Raw genomic sequence first — 21,011 nt, forward strand, 5'->3', positions numbered from 1 at the left:
ATCATTCAGGCTTTCGAAAAAACTGTCAACAGCTTCATGGGAAAGTTCCACTAAGTCGGAAATAGGTGTAACCATGCATTCATGCGCATGATTGTCTGCATTGACATTCTGATTTGCATTGCTGACAGAAGGTCGTACCTGTTCGATGCTGCTTTCATCTTGAACTTCACTACTCTTCAATCGCAGTGGTGAAGATTCCAGGAATGCCGTCATCAGAATTGGCAGCCTTTGAGGGCAGCACAGTGCGTGAACCTTGGTAGGAACCAACAGTGTATCTGCATCCACCGGCGCATCCGATTGTAGCGTCAGACAGGTGTCTAACACGCATTCTTCTCCGCATAGCAGACACCTTAGTACAGGTAAAACACACCTTTGCCACATTGGTCGAAATGATAGAAACCAAGTCATGTTTAGGTCTCTAAGCCGGGAGAGTCCCAGGATTTTTGATATCCGGTCCCGGTATCCAATGGCTAGGATCGTATCTTCCATTGTCGCGAGAGTTTGATCTGTGACATGGGTTGCCATAACGAAAAATAAGGACTAGGAATAGGATTCCTGCAATTAGTCCCAGGATCAGGGGAAGTCCGCCAAAAATCGAATGGACGAAATCTGGAAAAATACCCAGTATGGCTTTGAATGGTGTTAATGCCATCGAAAATACTGTCTTAAATACCTTTGAGACCCCTGTGGTATCAGAAATATTTAAGATTTCGCTCAGGATTTCCGCGAAATGTACGGGGGAATTGGTTGATAATAATGTATGTATCTCTGCAGTCGTCCTTGCGACTTGTAGATCATACGTTTCTTTTGATGACGTGAGCCTTGTAGGCATCTGAAGAAGCACTGTTTTCATTCTGCTTAAAGTGTCTATTCGAATAGAAGTAATTTTCAAACTGGGCCATGCCCTCGCCTCCCTGTCTGGAAAGGAGCTGGGGAACAAAGAACGTCCACAGCACTTGACCTTCGCCGTCGTAGTGACGAGATAAGGAGTCCCGGGCATAAGACTACAACATCTGCGGTCTACAATAAGAATGTAACTCCCATTATAGAGTCTTTGAAAGAATGGTTCTATTTCAGTTGCAGGTGCGCCTTGCTGGTGACATGAAAGGTTGTATGAATTCCCTTCACAGGCTCCGTGCAAACTAATACCGTTACACAGAAGCGTGCCGCTTAGTGACATAGCACAATTGTTGCCACTAAGAAACACTTTCTGTCCTTTGTTACTGACACATGCATGTGAATAGGGCAGGTTCCAAGTTGTTTTAAGGTACCCCTTTCCCAATTTCTCGTACATGCCAGCCTGTATATATTTTTGGCAGTATTGAAACCTGAAGGTTGAGATTGGAATATTTATGATTCCGTGGATTATCCATTCACTGACAGGTCGTTCTGACATTGTCAACGGTAATCTTTCTAGTTTTTCAATGCTCAAGATTGTATAATCAGCACCCTTCTGCGCCATACCGATTTGTCTATCAGTAAGGTTAAAGATTTGGAATAGTGACGTAGTGTGGATTAAACGCCAAGGCACATAGCCTGAAAGCAGATTTTGTAACGTCCAGCCAAGCTGTACAATAGAGCGCAATTGTGACTGACCATGTTGTAATAACAGTAAGTCTTGTGATAATATATCGATTGCTGAAGACACAATGCTGTCCAATGAAAAAATTCTGGAGGACAGAGTCATTAACCCATTGTCCACTACAGAAAGTGATTTTTCCAAATTAATACGGTCAATTTCCCGTATTCTTTCTGCTGTCTCAATTTGAGTAACCTTCCAGGCCTCATTGTATGCTGCATATACAGAGGCTGCTATGAAACGCTTTTGACGCTGTTTGCGTGGTCCCATTATAAAATCACGCAAGTCAGCACCATCAGTAAGTAAAGTTAGGTGTTGCTTAATTTCAGGCAGTGTGGAAGACTGTAGCCATTGAAGGCATAATTTGCCCACACTGTAGGTTGTTATTATCCCTGGGTGATGTCTTTGGGGATATCTAGGGTCTGGCCTGGTCATTTTGAAACCCTGTGTTTTATTCAGGAATCTATCTTGACAGTTATTTGTATCTGTGGGCCAGATCAACCATTGTTTCCAATCAGGATGTGTTCTGTTTTGGTTAAGTATATGGTTTATGTCTATTCCTTCATCTGTATCAGAGTTATTGCTAAACATTGTTGGCTTTGGAATAGACAGGTTATTTAAATCTTTGATTTTGGCTAAGCCAAGACAGGTGGTTTGTTGAACAGTGTCATTTAAAAATATCATTTGTTCTGGGATCATGCAGGCTCTAAACAAAGCTTCTAAACCCTGTACTTGCCATTCTTTTGTGCCCCAAACACTTTTCAAATCAACATTTTTGTCCCAATAATCGAATCCAAAAGTATTCATTTTTTCAAAGAATGAATCAGAATAAATCAATTTTGTGTTGGTTATCATGGTTTTGGTCCCTGTCTTGTTTGACAATTTATAATAAAATGTTTCAGCATTACTAGTGTTAAAACCTTGAAAGTATGAATATTTGTCATAAACGGTTCTAGAGCTCCCTTTTGGAGGTGTAGCACAATGTTCCCATTGATTAAAATTTAAAACATTTCTAGGTTGTGCAGATTTATGCAAGAAATGGTTACCATAGTGGTTATAGCAATACATACTATCATAATTTGTAGAACCTTGCAAATAATCATGTTTTGTAAATTTAGCAGACATTACTAAGTCAGACATCATATTGTTTATACTTTCAAAGTCCCAATCATCAGCAAATGAGTTTGGTTTTGCAAAGTCACTCAAAGAGATCTTAATTTGGTGTGGATATTTCAGGATCTCGACCGGACCATAAATTTCATAGTCAGTGTTGTCCCAGGCTACCCCACCAGGTATTGGAATTGCTGTGAAGTTGGCTGAAGAAAGTTCTGAAGAAAGTTCTCGTTTCTCGACGTGTGAAGATGTGTGTGGTTTGAGGACCAAGTTGATGTTCTGACTTGCTGTGTCCATTTTAGCATATTTTCCCTCAATGAAGCGTCCCAAAGTAAATACCATGATGAGCCAAAGTATGAGGATAAATGCACCAAAACCCACCCAAAATTCAATCCATGGAGAAATCAGATATGTTTCTTTTAGTTGTTTCAAAAGTTCCTTCGCTTTGTCTTTAAAGGATTTTGATGATGGCTGTGTCTTTTGTTCGCTGAAGCCTTCAGAGGAATCATCGAAGTTGATGAAGTAACCGGATGCAGTTCTGTCAATTGTTCCAATTGGTTCAGGATTTTTGTTTTTTGCATTTTCACTTGGTACTTCAGTATAGATTGGTGTGTCTCTGCTAAATGTCTTTATTTGGGTTTTCAGAGGTCTAAGTTCTATTGCATTGTTGCATAGTCCTTGTTGTTCTTCTGTAGGCGTTTCGAAAGTGATGAGCCTCTTTGTTAGGACCTCTGTACTGGTAGCAAACCTTGGTGTTCTGCTACTTATTGGGAGTCCACTTGGCCTACTGTTTGTTATTGGCCACATGTTGTGGTTTTACCAGGTCGATGGATACAACTCGGTTCTCCTTTTTTCCAGCAAGTGGCGGTAGTACAACTGATCTTGTCCCGTTGACAGACAAGACAGGAACTGCTTTTCTGTAAGAAGGCCCAAATTCCTTCTTTACCGCGATCTTCTCCCTGACTAGATCCCCGACTTTTGGAATCCAGACAGGTCTTGCTGGGACAGGTGGTGATTCTTCAGTGGTTGTTGGCTGTTGTTTCAACTGTATGTTGCTCAGGTCTTTTCTTGTTTTGTTTAAGTCCTGCAAAATAGCCAAACGGTCTTTGACATCAAAGCTTTTTTCTGTTACCACTGAAGTCTGACTATCAAGGTCAGAGATCAACATCCTAGTTCCGAATAATAATTCGTACGGACTGAATCCCTTCAGAGAATTTCTTGGCAAGTTATTTAGACTACGTTGGACACTTATTAGATGTTTGACCCACCCAGCTCCCGAACCTAATATCCTTTCTATTATAGATTGCTTTCTGTCTTGGTTTTTTCTTTACACCATCCCATACCCTCAGGAAGGAAGTGAGAAGATTCCCGCTGGGCTGTGCTCATTTGGCCATTCTTTCCCCCCCCAGGCTGGATTGCCTGAGAAAAAGAAAACAATGGTCGAACGTAGCATGCTCTTAGCGTATATGCCATTTAGACTCGCAAATCTTGTATAACAGTCCGGACGTCAGCTGAGTGCTGTGGATCTACATTATAAGTGGGAACTAGCCTGTATATGTTAATCGCAAGCCATTCTTTTTGCTGGTAATATTATCTGCCTTGATACGACGAGGTATTAAACTGCTTCTCTCCCCACTGCGATCTCTGTTGCAGTTTGGGCAGTTTTTTACAAAGATGGTAAGATGGAGGCTCATGCCTGGCCACCAGTACCGTGATTGTAAATCTTCCAGAGAATCTTTTAATTTAAGGTGTCTGTGACCCTCGCCCATGTGTGCGTCTGCGATTAACAAGTTTCTCCTGTCCATGTTTGGAATCACTCTATCCCCCACTCCAGGGATTCGAGCAAAAGGGACGGAGTTTGCATCGATTATGTATGTATAATTGAGTGGATAGTTGATCGGTAACGCTGAGCAGTCGCCTTTTGATGACGTTTTCACCGCCAGCAATGTTTCGCCGTCAATGTATTTTAATGTACGCTTTTTTCGATCTACGGGAGCCGGTTTACTGGCTGCCGCTGCGGCTATTTCAGCCAATGAATTCCCTACAACGTGAACGCCATCACGTTGATGACTCAGTGAGTGAGTCACGTGAGTCTTTGGTAGTTCTTTCTTCAAAAGAGCTACTTGTTCCCAGAGAAGTCTCTGCTTTATTGGTGCATCTGTGTCATCTTTGTAACCGTTCTGAATCCATGTCTGCAAATCCTTGTTATATGCTTTGACGCAGAAATATGAATCTGACACTATAAGTGTCGGGAATTCGCGATCCGCATTATCTAGCGCCATTTTCAAAGCTATTATTTCAGTTTGTAGTTCTGAATTTGTTTCTACTGAGTGTGATTTTGTTAATAGAGGTCTTAGTTTACCTCCGCGCCACACTTCTTTTGTGATCTCACATGTGGGATTGTATGCATGTTCTCCCCAAACGGAGGGTTGAGCATGTCCGTCTGTATAGATTACACAGGCGTAATGTCGTAGAGGCAGAATGTCGATTGGCAGAGGATACGTCTTTTCATATTTTAGATTTTTTAATTCTTCTAGTTCTGGATCAAAGAAGTAGTATACTTTGTCCGTTGTGATTGAATTTACCCATTGTAACCATTCTGGATCCAATGTTGTTGTTGGTAAATTACACGGTGTTGTTAATGCTTCAAAGGCTGATTCAGCTGTTCTGACAGTGATATGTCTACCGTCAGCTATGTCTTTTTCTCTAGCTATTGCGGTTTGAACTGCTTGAACAATTTTCCCTTTGTTGCTGAATCTCTGTTCAGCTTTTGTGTACAAGTGTGATTTGAATGCAATTGGTACCTTTTCTCCCTCATTAGAGGTCAGGTATGTGAATCCGCATCTCCCTGGGATGATTCGGATCACAAGGTTGCGTGTATTATCACGGGTTTCTAATTTTGTTTTAATTAGCATGTCTGTTTGTAAGGATCTCAAAATTTCTGTGTGTGTTTGAGTCCAACTGGATCTTTTAAAGTCTGGTTTAATTAGATCGTAAAGGGGTTTGACCCTTTCTGCGTAATTTGCAATGTAAGTTCTTCCGAAATTTAGGAAGCCTAGAATTGACTGTAGGTTTTTTAGTGTTTTAGGAGCTTGGATTACGGCACATTTCTCTAGGAAATTGTCTGCCAGGCTTTTGCCTTCACTTGATAACTCGTATCCTAAGAATAGGACTGTCAGATGGGCAATTCTTGATTTTTTGAAGTTGAATTTGTAACCCTCTGCAGCGAAACCAAGTATTATGGTGTTCACTCTTTTCAAGTGAGTTTCCAAGTCATCATCTGTTAAGTAAATGTCATCGACATAAGATAATGCTTCATCATCATATTGTTGTAGTAATTCTGTTACTCTCGCTGAGAATACCCCCGGGCTGTTCTTGTACCCCTGGGCTAACCGACAGAATTGTTTTTGAGTGCCATTTACTGAGAAAGCTGTTAAATATCTGCTCTCTGGTGCTATGTTTTGACAAAAGAATCCGTTGGAGATGTCCAAGGTTGTTTTGTATTTTTTGCGCACTATGTTATTCATTAGTGCAGCACTGTGTGAGTTTTGCACTGCAAAAGTTTTGCAACATGTGTTAAGGTGTCGGTAATCCAAAACTAGACGATATGAATTGTCTGGTTTGGAGACCGGAAACAAAGGGTTGTTCATTTGTGAGGTGCAAGTTTCAATCACCCCCTGGTATTCTAGCTGATCTAGTATTTCATTTACTTGTTTTTTAGCTTCTTGCTTAATTGGGTACTGCCTTTGTGCAGTTGGTTGTGATTTTAACTGGATTTTGTGAGGAGGAGAATCCTCATCCCATCCTACATGATTTTTATATAAAGCAGGTGCTAAGGCCACTGCCCACTTTCTAGCAAGTGTGTATTTTTTATGAATCGGGATTTGATTCGAGAAGGCAGGCATAATTACTTCTTCGCCATGAGGGCACTCCCTGACAAACTCTGGTGGCCAGTCTTTTTCAGCTAGAAGTATGTCATAACCCTTTGAGAGGTTATCCCAAAATAGTCCCCTTATTTTCCTAGTCTTATCTCCCTCTATACGTAATGTTATCTCGTATATTTTGTGGGGCTTGCTAACTCTGGTATCTGCAGTTTCCACTTGAAGGTATTCATTCGTGTCCACTGTCTCCAGATGATCCATAAGGACTTTGCGAGCTATGCTCACCTCTGCTGCGCTGTCTAGCATTGTCTGAGCCCATTCTCCGTTTTTCAGTTGTGTCCTCAGTATTCTCGGCATTGTTAACTACCTTGATACTGGCTACCTTCTTTTTTGGAAATTGTGATTTCTTTTTCAGTTGAGCAGGTTCCTTGTCTTTGGACTTGGCGTGCTCTTCTGATCGTCCTCTTCTTTCCGATTTCTGCGAGGAATTCTGAAAAGATTGAGAGGGACGTGTATCAATGTCTTGATATCTATCAGGTTTTTTAATATTATCCCTATTTCTAAGGTTATATCTATTCCCAGAGGGTTCACTCTGAGGTGACCTTTGTCTCGGGTTTGGAGATTTCTCTCTTCGCCTAGGAGACCTTCCTCTGGACTGGAATTTCTTTTCTTTTGGATTGGATTGTTTGTTCCCATCCCAGTTCTTTTTTGGTGAATTATTATTATTATTAAAAAACATTTTTTCTGGACTTGTAGTCAGTTGCGGTTTTACTGGTATTCCACCTAGACTATCTCTGCCTAGTTCTTCATAGGATTTTTCTATGATTCTGGCAATTTCAGCTGGTTGGTCTGCTATATCTGTCTCTTTTAACCTCTGGCGGATCGCCACGTTTGCTGCTTCACCCTTTATGTTGGCTAGTAATATAGCCGAGACCTGCTTGAAGTCTTTTAGTAATTTCATACCAAGAGTTAAAGCAGGTTCTGGACCGTATTCATCTTGAATTTGTTTTAGCACATCTGGTATTACCGAAATGGATGGAACACCGTGCGTTTTTGTGTAGATGGAAGCAAAGACTGTACCCCAAGTGTCACAGTCCTCAATGTGTGGTGCGATTCCCATTGGGAGACATATAGTCAGAATCCTGTGTTTTTCCAGCGGGGTGGTGTCAGGAAACACCGCCTCTATTTGGGTAATTTTCTGTGCCAACCAGAATGGTATCTGTTCCCGTTTAGCTGGAACTTTACCTAGGCAGGATTGGATGTTCTGTGGTGTAATTTTATTTGTGTTCCCCTGGTGAGGGGTCAGCTGTGGAAGTTTAATCGCTGGCTGAATTGTTGAAGTCCGCATTACATACTGAACTAATTGTCTGTGAATTTTTAGTAGTTGTTTTAGCTGTATTAACAGCTCTGCTGCAGGCATTCTTTCGATGTCTGGATATGGTGTGTATCCGGCTAAGACCGGCCACGTTGCTCCTGGTCTTCCTAAAGGACCGAGCCTTGTAATGTGATTATTATGTTTTAGGGCGCCATCAAATAAGAGCAAATGCTCTTGGAATTTGAGTGGTACTTCCACCTCCTCGAAAGGAGTGTACTCATTAGGAGGTTCCTCTACTTTGTAATAGTGGAAGTACTTTGTTATAGTATTAGCTGCTGGAAAATGTATCCATGTATAGTATACCTCTGTCTGCCGATATTCGTGTGCCTCGATTACGAATATGACTGTGCCACCTCTAGGTGTCAGTCCATTTTCTATAAGTTTTAAGGTTATAGATCTCCTTTTGGCGACCGGAATGAGTATTATATCCGCGTCTGCTGCTTGCATGGTAGCATCAGCATCTGCTATTTCAGTAGCTAATCTAGTAACCTCTCGTTCTTCATCGCTGTCCATTTTGCTGACAGGATGGTATTATGTTTATTTGCAGATCAGGTTTCTTTATGGAACAAAGATTAGATGCACAATATTTTGGAACACTGTTTATCCTTCAACGTTGACTAGACCAAGAACCATACATAGGAGTTCCCTCCTGCGAGGTTTTGGAGGATATTATAACCTTTCACCCACTCCAGACGTCTTTGGAGTTTTTGGGAAAAGGGGTCTGAGTGAGAAAGCACGACTGAGTTACTCTAAATGTCTTACGTTAGTTTTATCGCCCTTTCCAAACGCGTTGGGCGCCATGTAGTGTAGCTCCTATTTTCCCAATAGGCTCTGCGCATTGGAATAGTACCTACAGCAGTAAAGGCCTAGGCCAGACGTTAACTAGGTCTACTACTGTCAATACTAGACTTAATTTTTGGGTTTGCCAGCTAAGCTCAGAGTTCGCTAGAAACTTTCTCGAATTTCAAGGAAGGATTAACTCCCCTGATTAGACAAGAAGGGATTTAGTTTCTGACAACCATAGAACATGACAACTTTGCTCTCCCCTAATCAAGAGTCAATCTCGAGAGTCGTGTGAGCACAAGGCAATTATTTTACTCAGTCAGTACGTGCATTCTTAGTCTCATCAGAATGTAGAGAAAAGGAAGAGACGGGCGTGTTCAATAAAAGATGTTATTTATTGATCAGTCTCTTTTCTCGTACAAGAGAAATGGATCGATATTATTGCAATACTTATAGTTAAGTAAAGTGCATACATTAGAAGCAATAGTATAAAATAATACTGTAAAAACATTGATATGGTTTCTGAGCCATATGATGTTTAAAATGATTAAAATATATTTACATACACATATACATTTGACTAAACGTACTCAACTGGTGTTTCTAAATACGCCTACCCCGTGTACCTGACCTAAGTCTAATACGTGGGCGGGAATAGAGAGTTACAGTTTAAGTTAAGTTTGTTTTTGCCAAGTGAATAACTAAAGAATTCTCTAGGAGGGGTTATTCAGTTCTGTACCTGGAATTTAGGATGAATGAGGAATGGTATCTCTTTCTCTGCTCTCGATATTCCAGGCTGCCTGCGAGGGCTGCCCAGAAGCGCCGGTGCTGGGTCTCTCGGCTTGAGATAGCAGCGCGTCTCTCAGCGCGTCAGGAAGGCGGGGCTGTTGCCTGCGGGGTCTGCTTCTGCTCTCTGCTTCGGCAAGTATGGCTGCTCCGTCTTGTCACCACGCGTGTGTTTGCATAGGGCAAGGTCGGCAATATTTATACCTTAAAGGTGCCGGGATTGACGTAAGGATGGACATAGGTACGTCAATAAAGATGTCATACGACTTGCTCGTTAGCACATTCTTTACTAAAGTTCTCTGTGAAATCAAAACAATGGCCGCACGGATTATCCAGGTTGTCATAGGTTTGATTTGTTATGAGAACGTCGTATGCCTTATCAGGGGCTGGAGGAATGTCGCTTGTCTAATTAGATCTCAAGCGTTATGACCTAATCAGATAACACGTTCCTGTGCCGTAGTGTGACTGCGTCAGATAACGGTATCTGCATCATGGGGGATTTCTTGCCTCATGGGCTGACTGTTAGTTAACTAGCTAGGTAGGTTAACCAGAATATGGTCAGGAATAGGGGGATCGATTCAGAACCTATAGAAATACACGACAGTGCCTCGCCGAACAACTACAGACTGATTGCACTTTTGGATATTGAGGCCAAGCATTACGCAGGCCTCCTTTTGGAGGACCTACGGCTCTGGGTAAAGGATCACAGTCTGATGCCGATAAACCAAACAGGGTTTGTTGCCAACTCAGGGACCAGGACAAATTTGCTAGCAGTATCAACTATTGTCGATAAAGCACTCTTAACTTCAAGGTCTGTGTTCTGCTGCTTTGTCGACTTCAAAGCAGCCTTCGACAGAGTCCCCAGGGCGGCACTATGGGTAAAATTAAGGAAGTGGGGGATCCCAGAGAAATTATTAGAGGCAATCATCCAACTACACTCCCGTACCTGGGTTCGGGTGAAGTTGGGGTCAGGCACACATCTCTCGCGAAAAATTATGACAACTAGAGGTGTCAAGCAGGGATGTGTGCTGGCCCCCCTTCTCTTTAACCTGTTCATAGCAGACCTGTCAACGACTTTGGACGACACGAACAGCCATCCTCCAAAGGTGGGAGGCTCGTCGCTAAGTAATCTTTTGTATGCCGACGACCTGGTTCTCTTTAGCCTCACGAGGGTTGGGCTACAAAGGCTCCTAGACAAACTGCATAGCTACACAACTACAAACCAACTAGAGGTCAACTTGAAGAAAACGCAAGTGGTCCCCTTTGGTAAAAAACGACACGTTGGGGGCAGGTGGTCATTTAACAAGATAAGCCTCGTCATGGGTCAGTCGTACAAATACCTAGGTGTCCACTTGGATTCAAAGTACAATCTTATAAAACAGCGCAATGAGATTGCAGTTAAAGCCATGACCCTTGCGGTGTCTCTAGGTAAGCTTTCAAAAAAACTTTCAGGCCCAACCCTATCGCCCCTCCTAGAAGTAATGAGGGCAAAAATTGGCCCTACACTATCATACGGCATAGAGATATTCAGGGGAAAAATGAACTCCCTTCTGAATCAGCATACGACAAAAATTTACAAAAAGGTTCTCCAGCTGCCAAAGTCCGCATCTGCCGCACAGATAAGACTGGAGTTGGGGTTATTAAATTATGATGCCTCCAACATTGGGGCATATCTGAACCTCTGTCATAAACTAAGGCAGGCGGAACCAGGCACATTAGAATCTTTAGTCTGGTATGAAATCACCCAGAAAAATCCAGGAGGAACGTTTGGTCGCCTTCTTATTGATGCAATCCAGCAAATGTCAGCGGGTGAGTTATGGGCCCTTAACCCCAGCCGGATAGCATTCAAAAACGGGATTAAAAAATGCGTAAGAATGAGTTCACTTATAATGGACAAAGCCCACTTCTCGAAACGAAGACACGCTTGGGCTCTTGTAAACTCATACAGACGGCTAGCCCCCGCCTCCTATCTGGCCTGTACATACTCATTGCACTTAAAACGTAGCCTTATCGCTATTAGACTGGGTGACTGGCGATTTCTGCAAGATTTACCTGCCTGGCGACGCATGGGGGATGACTTAACCTGCAGAGGGTGCGGCAATACAGTCGAAACCCTATTGCATGTGATCTGCCTTTGCCCAGCCTTTAATTCTGAGCGTAGGTGTAAACTTAAAGCCGAATGGAATAGGCTTGGTGTCAGGTCTTGTAGGCAAGCCATCATGGTAGCCCTGAATCCCGAAAATACTGCCTTAAATATAAAATTCACCAATTTTATCCAGCACGCATACCGTAATTTTAAGAGGCCTGGTTAAACGCGCCCTCTTTACCCCCCTTTTTTAACCATTCAATATATTTTATATTAAATTCCTAGCATAAGGGAGGATGAAATGTTAAGATTAGTAGGCCCAGGAATGTTGGTTGTCTTTTTTGTATGTATATTTCACTGACAACAAGGGCAACATAACAACGCGGAAGAGAAGAGTTCGAATGTGCAATATGTTTTATAATCATCTTCTGTTTTTATGATTACCAGCTTGTATTCTTAATTTTTTTTTAAAACACTACGGAACAAGGAGGTTTCTAGACAACCTCTACTTGATGGTTAATTGACTGTTGCTTTGGTTGTTTCCTTTTTTTGCTTCACTTTTAACAGTTGAAACTCAATGTGTTCATTGTTATCTTCTTTTTAAAGATATATGTTCTATATCTAAATAAAGAAATTATTATTATTATTACTATGAAGCATTGGCACTAGATTTTACAGACCATGCCAAAACATGACCCACATGTTCACTCTCCTCATACAAATTCAGTTCTCTCATTAACCACTTCCTCTTTTAAGAAGAAGTCACAGAGCTTTTGCTTGGTCAGCTGTAACATTTTACTGGGAAAAAGAGAGCATGCTCTTAACCTCATCCTAATTTCCTTCCTCTATGTTATCTTGCATTTTTGAGTCTGAGTTATTGTTGGCCCTAAAAATGTCTTCTAGAAAAATCTCAAATATTGTTGTTCCAGCTCTCATCCAATTGAAGTGATGTATCAAAGTTCCTTCTGAAATCTCTAGCTTTGGTCAAACTAGCCTAAACCTGGACAGAGACTATTGAATGATCGGAAAAGCTATTCCCCATAATCTGCAAGTCTAGCCAGATAAACGAAAAAGAGATTTAAAAAAATCAATATGTGGTGCCAACTTAAAACGCTTCAAAAAGCAAGTAAACTGCCTAGAATCAGAATTCCAAGTGTGCTGTGAGTCCAACAACTCATAGTCTTCCTTAAGCCTCTCCACGAAATCCACTGACTTTTATGATTTGAATTTTAGCTGTCTTTTATCCTTACAAGATGCATCTACCACAGTGTTCTGAAGCAAATTAAAATCTCCCCCATAATGAACAATCCCCTTGCCTACATCAAAACTGGATACACTTGTTTTAAAGGCAGAGTATCTTCCTCTGTTGGGAATAGTAGTTATCACAATTCAAGAACTGTGAATCTAAGCATTCTCCAACCCATGGCCATCACCCTTTGTTATCTCTCTTAATATTCACTATTTCTCAATTGCGGCATTTAGAAAAGAAATTGCTTTGAGAGTTGTGCCGCACTGCAGTTTTCAAGGATTGCCAGTGATGTTCTGGCAACCTGTGAATTCACAGAAGTTACAGAAGCCAATAATGGGCATCAGTGTTAATATTGGTATGGCAGTAGCGACAATGGTACAGTTTGGGAGGCTACTGAGTAGAAGGGAGCGCCGGTCCAGCACCTTAGAAGAGACTGATGGTCAGACCAGGCATAGCAGCTGCAGGTAGTAAGAGGTATTGTGCTGAGAATGACTTTACAGCATGTTTGGGAGGTTGCTGGCTGCATCTTCGGAAAAGCCTTCTCTTTCGACACTCAGCTCTCCTCTATCCATATGTGGCTCATCTGCCTATTTCTCTCACATATCTACTCTGTTTTATGCTCCATTTTATGCTTTGTAACAGTGAGTAACACCAGCACCAACTTGCATGCTACTGGAAACCTGTCTTTTCTGTGCATTTGACTTGTGTGGGGGTGCTGGCCACCGGGGGGGGCAGTCTGACTTATGAAGCCTAATTCATATAAAAGGGTCCCCCTGGAAAGCTAAAAGCCTCTTCAAATCTCAATACAAGAATCATCCAGGGATATCAGGGCTGGCAAATTAGGAGACAGGACCTCCCAAGAGACTGGCACTTTTTGCTCCAATTTTGGGGTATTGCCGATAGAGGAGTCCTCAGGAAATGTTGTACATGGAGATGCTGATATGATTTCTGACACTTTGAGTTTAGGGGCGATGAGTGCTGTCTTGAAGGAGCTGGAGGGGGCCCTCTCTTAGGCACAACTGTTGGTGTGAGACTCTATAGGCACTGGCTCTGGTTTAGGGTCTGCCTCCTTGATACTGTAGACTCAGATTCAGGCATCTGCCGGGGTTATTGAAGCATCTTAAGTGTATTATTTAAGCCAATATTTAAGGCCTCATAACAACGACAAGATATGATAGCTAGTACTAAGAAGGGGAAAAGTTTTAGAGGCCGTTTAGATTAAGGGGAATCAATTTAGTATCACCTGGTGCAAAGAGGAAGTGAGGGCCAAGCCAGCTAAAAGGGGATGAATCAATGCAACTGCTTCCAAACCATTAGATTCTTCCTTAACTTCTGTTTTGAAACTGGCAGTTTCTATTGGGGATACTGAAAACTCTCATCCGAATGACACTTCAGTTAATCAAAGGTTTGCAGTTCTTTGAATAGAAATTAGGGACAGCAAAATGTCTTAGTCTGTGGCTATTTCATTTCTGCAAGATCATTTAACTAAAAGTTATGATAACTTTACTCTTTTTTCTGAGCGACTCTACCAGATTGAAAAGCAGGTTTTGGATTTGGAGAACAATGCAAGTAAACAGCAAAAGTTTGTAGATGATCCCGGGAAAGAACTTTCTGCTGAGAATAAAGTTAGACTAGTTGGAAAATAATTCAAGACGTTCAAATTTAAGGTTTGTTGGCATCCCGCAGCGCAAGGAGGCCTGTTTTAATACCCAAATTGAGACTTTGATTTAAAAACATGTGCTCACCAATCACCCAACCCCCCAAAGGATCTATTAATTATTCGGGCACTTCAGGGCCCTTTTCACTCATCTCCGAATGTGCAGCAGCCACAAACAAGTTTGGTTAACTTTTCAGATTACAGGGTCAAGGAACAGATTCTATCTAGGGCTATTCAGCAGAAGGCATTTGTATTGGATATTTTCTGACATTGCGGCACTCGCCGTAGGAAAGAGGTCAGTGACATAATTGGCTGGTTTAAAGCAGCCAGAGCTTAAGCTCTTATTTTTCAGTAATCTAACCTAAACGTGCTTATTAAGGGTCGCTTTTGGGTGCTTTCCTCAGGTGCATGGCTAATGATTTGCCAAAACAGGTCCAGAAGAACTCATTTTAAGGAGCTGTTGATTTTGGGTTTATTTTCATTTCGAGGGTGAGGGTGGGTTGGAGTGGGGTTCATCAGAGTCTACGGTGCCACACCAGGGTACCCATCAAGCAGGGGGTGAAGGGCGCAGGAGGTAGAAGGGAGTTTGGGCTTTGGGAATGGATTTATGGTATTGGGTAGGTGGTGGGTTGGGGAGATTGGTTAGTCAGGGTAATGGTCGAGATCAGCATGCACTAGGGCATGTATAGATAAAAATGGGGGTACTAGTGAGCTCAAGTGCTTATGCTTAGCTTATGTGCTATGAAAGTACAATGTGAAGTATTTGTATACATATTTTTGCTATTTGGAATGGTAGTATCAGTTAATGTGATTACCTGTAATATAGCTGGTTAAAGCAATTGACAAAAATACTTGGAAATCGTCAGTTGGTTAAGAGTACTCCACACCAGTGTAATTTTCCGGCAGGAGACACATTTAAAGTCAAATACTCCTAAATAAACTTCCCCCTTGTTTCTCCTCTGATGCTATCTTTTCATCTGCCAGAGTGGCATGTTATGGAATAACTATTATTTTTTTATTGTTAAATTATGCCTTACCATCAGAACATCGACAATGACCACATACGTGAAATGTCACTTCCAGTTGTAACAATGATGGATATCATTATTACTAATGTACTGTAAAGGTGTACATTGTATTGACCTAGAGATGTAAATGTTGTACAGTTGAGTATTACCTAATTAAAACACTTTTATAATTAAAAACAATTATTACAAAAGGGAATAGAAGCTTCCTTAGCAAGATGAAGGGATACATACAGATCTATTTATAACTACACAAAATACATCTAGAAGTCAAAGGCTATCATAAGAGCCACTTATTCTTTTGAAATATGTTTTTTTGTTGTAATAAAAGAAATTTCTATGCAATTTTTTGGAGCTGCAGATCTTCTGTTTTCCAATATTTCCATTGGGTTTCCATTGAAGATCCTCCGATCCTATACATTGCAAAAAAAAAAACAAATAATAACGTGCCATTAATCCCATAACAATTAATACCTAAGCATAGCGTCTGTTTTGGAGCAAGGCCCTGCACCCCAAACCTCCATGAACATTTGACCCTTTGCTGTGCAACAAGTTACTTACCTTCGGTAGCATATTATCTGGTATAGAAACTATCTAGCTGCAGATTCCTTACAGATCCATGCCAGCCTCCCCGCTCTGCGGATGTTTTTATAGAGCTAAGACTGCTCCCTTTTTGGGGCCTTAGTTAGGACACAAACTAGTCAGTTCACTTCATGGCTCTGCGCTTCTGGCATGGTAAGTCGTGAAAATTAAATAATGTACGCGTGCCTGGGTTGTACCTGTATAGGTGACCGCAATGTCACATCTGGTGCTAGTGACTTCACACAGCACCTGACGGTGTGCATGGGTACTGCTCACGCAAAAAGTTTCCGGATCCAGTCTGCCACCTGGGAAATTCAAAAGGAAGGAATCTGCAGCTAGACATTGTCTCTACCAGATAATGTGTTATTGAAGGTAAGTAACTTGTTTGTCAACACCCTTTTTTTTAAACAACTTCAACAGTTTTTTGGAAAACTATGTGACTATCCACGCCCCAATTAAAATACACAAGTGCAGATCAAAGCCTTCAGAATCCAGGTATTCTAAAGAACTTACTGACAATAAACAATCTATACTAAAACAGGAAAGAAAATGGAGAAAAAAACGGAACTCCAGATAACCTCTTGATACTGAAGTTCCTCCACGAACACACAGACAGCTTATCACAACAGCAATGGCTAAGTACAGTACCAACACCATCAAAGGATCCACCAGCAGAAGCTAATCAAGATAATCAATCACTGCATCAACCCCTGACAAAGCCAGCTGTAACTCAAGCCCAAAAAGTGCAATGCCATTAGCCTCTTCTTTGGTGAAAAAACAGAAGTTCCGACAGCACATCACCAAGCCTGCTTCATCTCTTACAACAACCCCTCACCATAGAATCCCATGATTGTAAGTCATCAAAGCCCTATCTGTCCCTGATCTCACTGACATACTCTACTCCCCCAAAGCCACTTCTTGTGAAATAATGTCTTAACCTTTGTCCTTCATCAAAAGTTTCTCTGGGGATGCTCTCTTACCCCTACTTACCATTGCCAATGCCTCCCTCACTAAAGGTACCTTTCCTGAAGCTCTCAAGACAGGCCAGATACTCCCAGTCCTACAGAACCCAATGCTAGACTCAGATGACCTCGCAACTACCTGCCCATCACTCACCTACCATTTATTGGTAAGATAATTGAAAAAGCAGTTCATGTACAACTCCAAGATAATATCAGTGCTAACCATCTCCTGCACGTCTATCAGTCTTTCTTTTGACCACACTGCAGCATGGAGACCTTACCCATTGTAGATGATGCCCTCTTGATCACAGATGAAGATTGTACCGGTCTCCTGATACCACCTTTGACACAGTCAATCTTCCCACCATCTTATGTCCTTCACTGGTTTTGTTTTGCAACCTTTCCAACCAACAACACTTTCTTCATATGGGCGCCTCCAGCTCACAAAAGATCCCTATCACTTGTGGATGTGGCCCCTAGGATTCAATACTGTCTCCAGCATATTCAACCTTTACGTGGAGCTGCCTGGTGCTCCACTACAGTTAACCACGTCAAAACACAAAAACATGATGAAGATATACAACTCTTCTTGAAAGTCTCCTCTGTGTCAGACATCCTATGCCTTAAACACTGTCTTCACATCATCCAGGCATGGATGCCCAGTACCTAAATACATTTCAACTAGTCCAAAACAGAAGTCCTGTTATTTGCCTAGAACAACAAACAAGATCAGTACAAACCTGGCTAATTGACATGAAACTTGAAGATTTCAAATCTTATTTTTCCTCAAATGAAAAGTCACTTGAATCCATCATGCATCCCAACCTCACCCTCTAGGAACACACTGCGAAAAAAGACTGCCTTTTACTAGCTCTTTCCTCAGACTGTTTCTTCCAGACAGCGACTTCAGAACTGCTGTGCAATCCCTCGTACCTTTGCATCTGGATGATGGTAATGCTCTGATCCATGGTTCTCTCAGACTCCACAATCGCAGCTCTTAAAGGCATCCTGCACACAGCAGCATGCCTCATCCAGGGCCTGAAGAAATATTATCACGTCACCCCCATCCTGATGGAACTCCACATGCGTACCATAATGTAGCGGTCTTTTTTTGCTTGCTCGCTGTCCTCAACGTCAAGTTGGCGACCGCGAGCTAGCAAAATGACATCTCGGCGAGAATACTTTTTCCTCGTTCGCGATCAGCAACATCAATTTGCCGAAAGCGATTATGGAAAATAAACCTCCGGGCGAGATTCTCAACATGGGAAGGTCTGGTTTCTCATTGCGAGTAATAAACCACATGTATACAGCTCCTGAAGGATTGGATTTTTTATATTTCAACCAGCATACAAATTGTACATCAAATATAGCTGACCTCCCATCCATAAGCAAAAATATGTGTTTTTGATTAAAGTACGCATTTGCGCTTCACAGTAACAATGTCAATATTTATAAGCAAGTCATAAAAATACTTTAATAGTGAAAACTTTTAAATATTAGGTAAAAATGGTATGTCCTGTGAAATCTAATCTACAATACCTAACCTACCATACCTGACTAACATCCCAGCCTGCCATAACACCTACTATGCTTATCTATCCTAGTTACAGTACCTACATACCATACTTTGCCTAACCTACCACACCTTTCATAACTAACTGTTTGAGGGTCTATGATCGTGAGGGACAAATCCGACTGCAAATCTGGCTCCCTGAGAATGGCTATCCCCATCCAGTAGTCTTAAAGAGGTCATCTCCTCAATCACTTTAGCACATGTGATACCTGCTGGCTGCAGTTATATGGTTTGGGGTGCAGTAGCTGCATCCAGGGTGATGCCTACCAATCTCCTCTTGAAATTAAGTCCAGTGGCCATTTTCAGATGGGGAACACGTAGCATAGATGATTCTTTGCATTACTGGAAATGTTTGCAAACACTATTTGCATTGCTTTTACAAACATCATAACATGAATGGACTAAAGGTCCAAATTCATATGGGTTACACTTGGCTGTCTTTGAATATATTTATTATTGTGAAAATAGCATTTGCAAGGCCAACTTTCTGTTACATACTGAACACCTATTGAAGCGGTTAGTGAGGCGCATAAGCAGTCTCTCTCATTTTTGATAAATGCAAAAAGAACAATTGATGGACAGAATCCAGAACAATGTCGTACATTCACCCCAGTACAGAGATCTGGGCCTAAATCCATCATTTCTTTGGTCACCATGCCATCCCAGCTTGGGTTCAGCCATATGCAAATCAGTCTTGACCCCGCGCCCAATGGGAACAGTCCAGACCGAAGTGCCAGGCCAGGTCCTCCCTGGTTTAGAAACAAGCATCCTAGGGCCAGTTTCGGGCTTTCAGCCCTCATCAGCCAGGATAGCCTGACTCCAGTGGCATGGAGAACATGGTACCCATGTCCGGGCATACCCATCCCTCTCAGGGTGACAAATGCAAAAAGAACAATTAATGGACAGAATGCAGAACAATGTCGTACGTTCACCCGGTACAGAGATCTGGGCCTAAGTCCATTGTTTCTTTGCTCACCATGCCATTCCAGTTTGGACCCAGCAATATGCAAATCAGTCTTGACCCTGCATCCAATGGGAACAGTCCAGCCCATACTGCCAGGCCAGGTCCTCCCTGGCTTGGAAACAAGCATCCTAGGACCGGTTTCAGGCTTTCAGCCCTCATTAGCCAGGATAGCTTGACTCCAGTGGCATGGAGAGCACGGGACCCACGTCTGGGCATACCTGTCCCACTCTGGGTGACAAATGCAAAAAGAACACTTGATGGACAGAATGCAGAACAATGTCGTAAATTCACCCCAGTACAGAGATCTGGGCCTAAATCCATTGTTTGCTTTGTTCACCCTAAGTTGGCAGGGTATGCCCAGACGTGGATCCAAGCTAGCCTGGCTTGGCAGTTCAGGCTGGACGTTTCCCATGAGGCAAAGGGTCAAGACTGATTTGCATATAGCGGGGTCTGAACTGAGGTGGTGAAGTGAGCAAATGAATGATGATGGATTCAACCCAGATCTGTGACTGGGGCTGAGTGTCTGAAAAGTTTCAGCGCTCCGTCCATCATCTCCCTGTGTTTGCTTTGTTCGCCCTAAGTTGGCAGGCTATGCCCAGATGTGGGTCCCTTGCTCACTTTACCACTGGATTCAAGCTAGCCTGGCTGGTGGAGCATGTTACCTAGAAACCGGTCCCAGGATGCTTGTTTCTGGTTCAGGGAAGACCTGGCTTGGCAGTTCGGGCTGGACTGTTCCCATGAGGCACTGGGTCAAGACTGATTTGCATATAGCTGGGTCTGAACTGAGGTGGCAAAGTGAGCTAAAGAATGATGATGGATTCAACCCAGATCTGTGACTAGGGGTGAGTGTCTGAAAAGTCTCCTTTTGTTTGCTTTTCTCTCACTTTTGATAGCACATAGGTGTTTTGGTGTCTGCTCGTATCAAGGAAAAGGTGACAGACAGTCATCTAGTTAGGATGTTTTGACCCCCCTCTTCTATTTCTATAACACCTTTACACAAGGAAGCAACAATCCTTCTCAACCTTCAATTCCAAAAATCTTGGACTGCACCAAGACTGATTTGCACATGACTGGAGTCTTTCCAGAATTTTATAGTGGGCAAACAATGGTCACCATTGGCTGAGATTAATTCAAACAAGACTTCTTTCACTTTGTTGTTTGTTGCTGATATCATTGGGTTTACCCAGAGACACTGATGTTTCTTTCCATTGGGGGACCCCTTAATCTTGTTGTGTGCCCGTTGCTTGTAGTAGCAAGAATGCGTGACTGTTGCAGTCTATACAGTGTTAACCAGAGTAATTGTTGTTTATATTCCCATAGGCCCGTCAACATCCAAAGAAAAAAAAATACTCTTAACACTCAACATGTTTTACTTCAAAATTAAGGGATTCCGCTT

The 21,011-nt window shown here is 42.1% G+C and overlaps 1 protein-coding gene across 4 annotated transcripts in view; it reads left to right on the plus strand.

Moving 5' to 3' along the window:
• The window catches only part of ANKAR (ankyrin and armadillo repeat containing), a 1,199,016-nt gene that overhangs the window by 709,082 nt on the left and 468,923 nt on the right, over positions 1–21,011 (plus strand). The gene's annotated exons all lie outside the window — the stretch shown is intronic.

The sequence above is a fragment of the Lissotriton helveticus genome, chromosome 3_1 (genome assembly GCF_964261635.1).
Source record: "Lissotriton helveticus chromosome 3_1, aLisHel1.1, whole genome shotgun sequence".
NCBI lineage: Eukaryota > Metazoa > Chordata > Amphibia > Caudata > Salamandridae > Lissotriton > Lissotriton helveticus.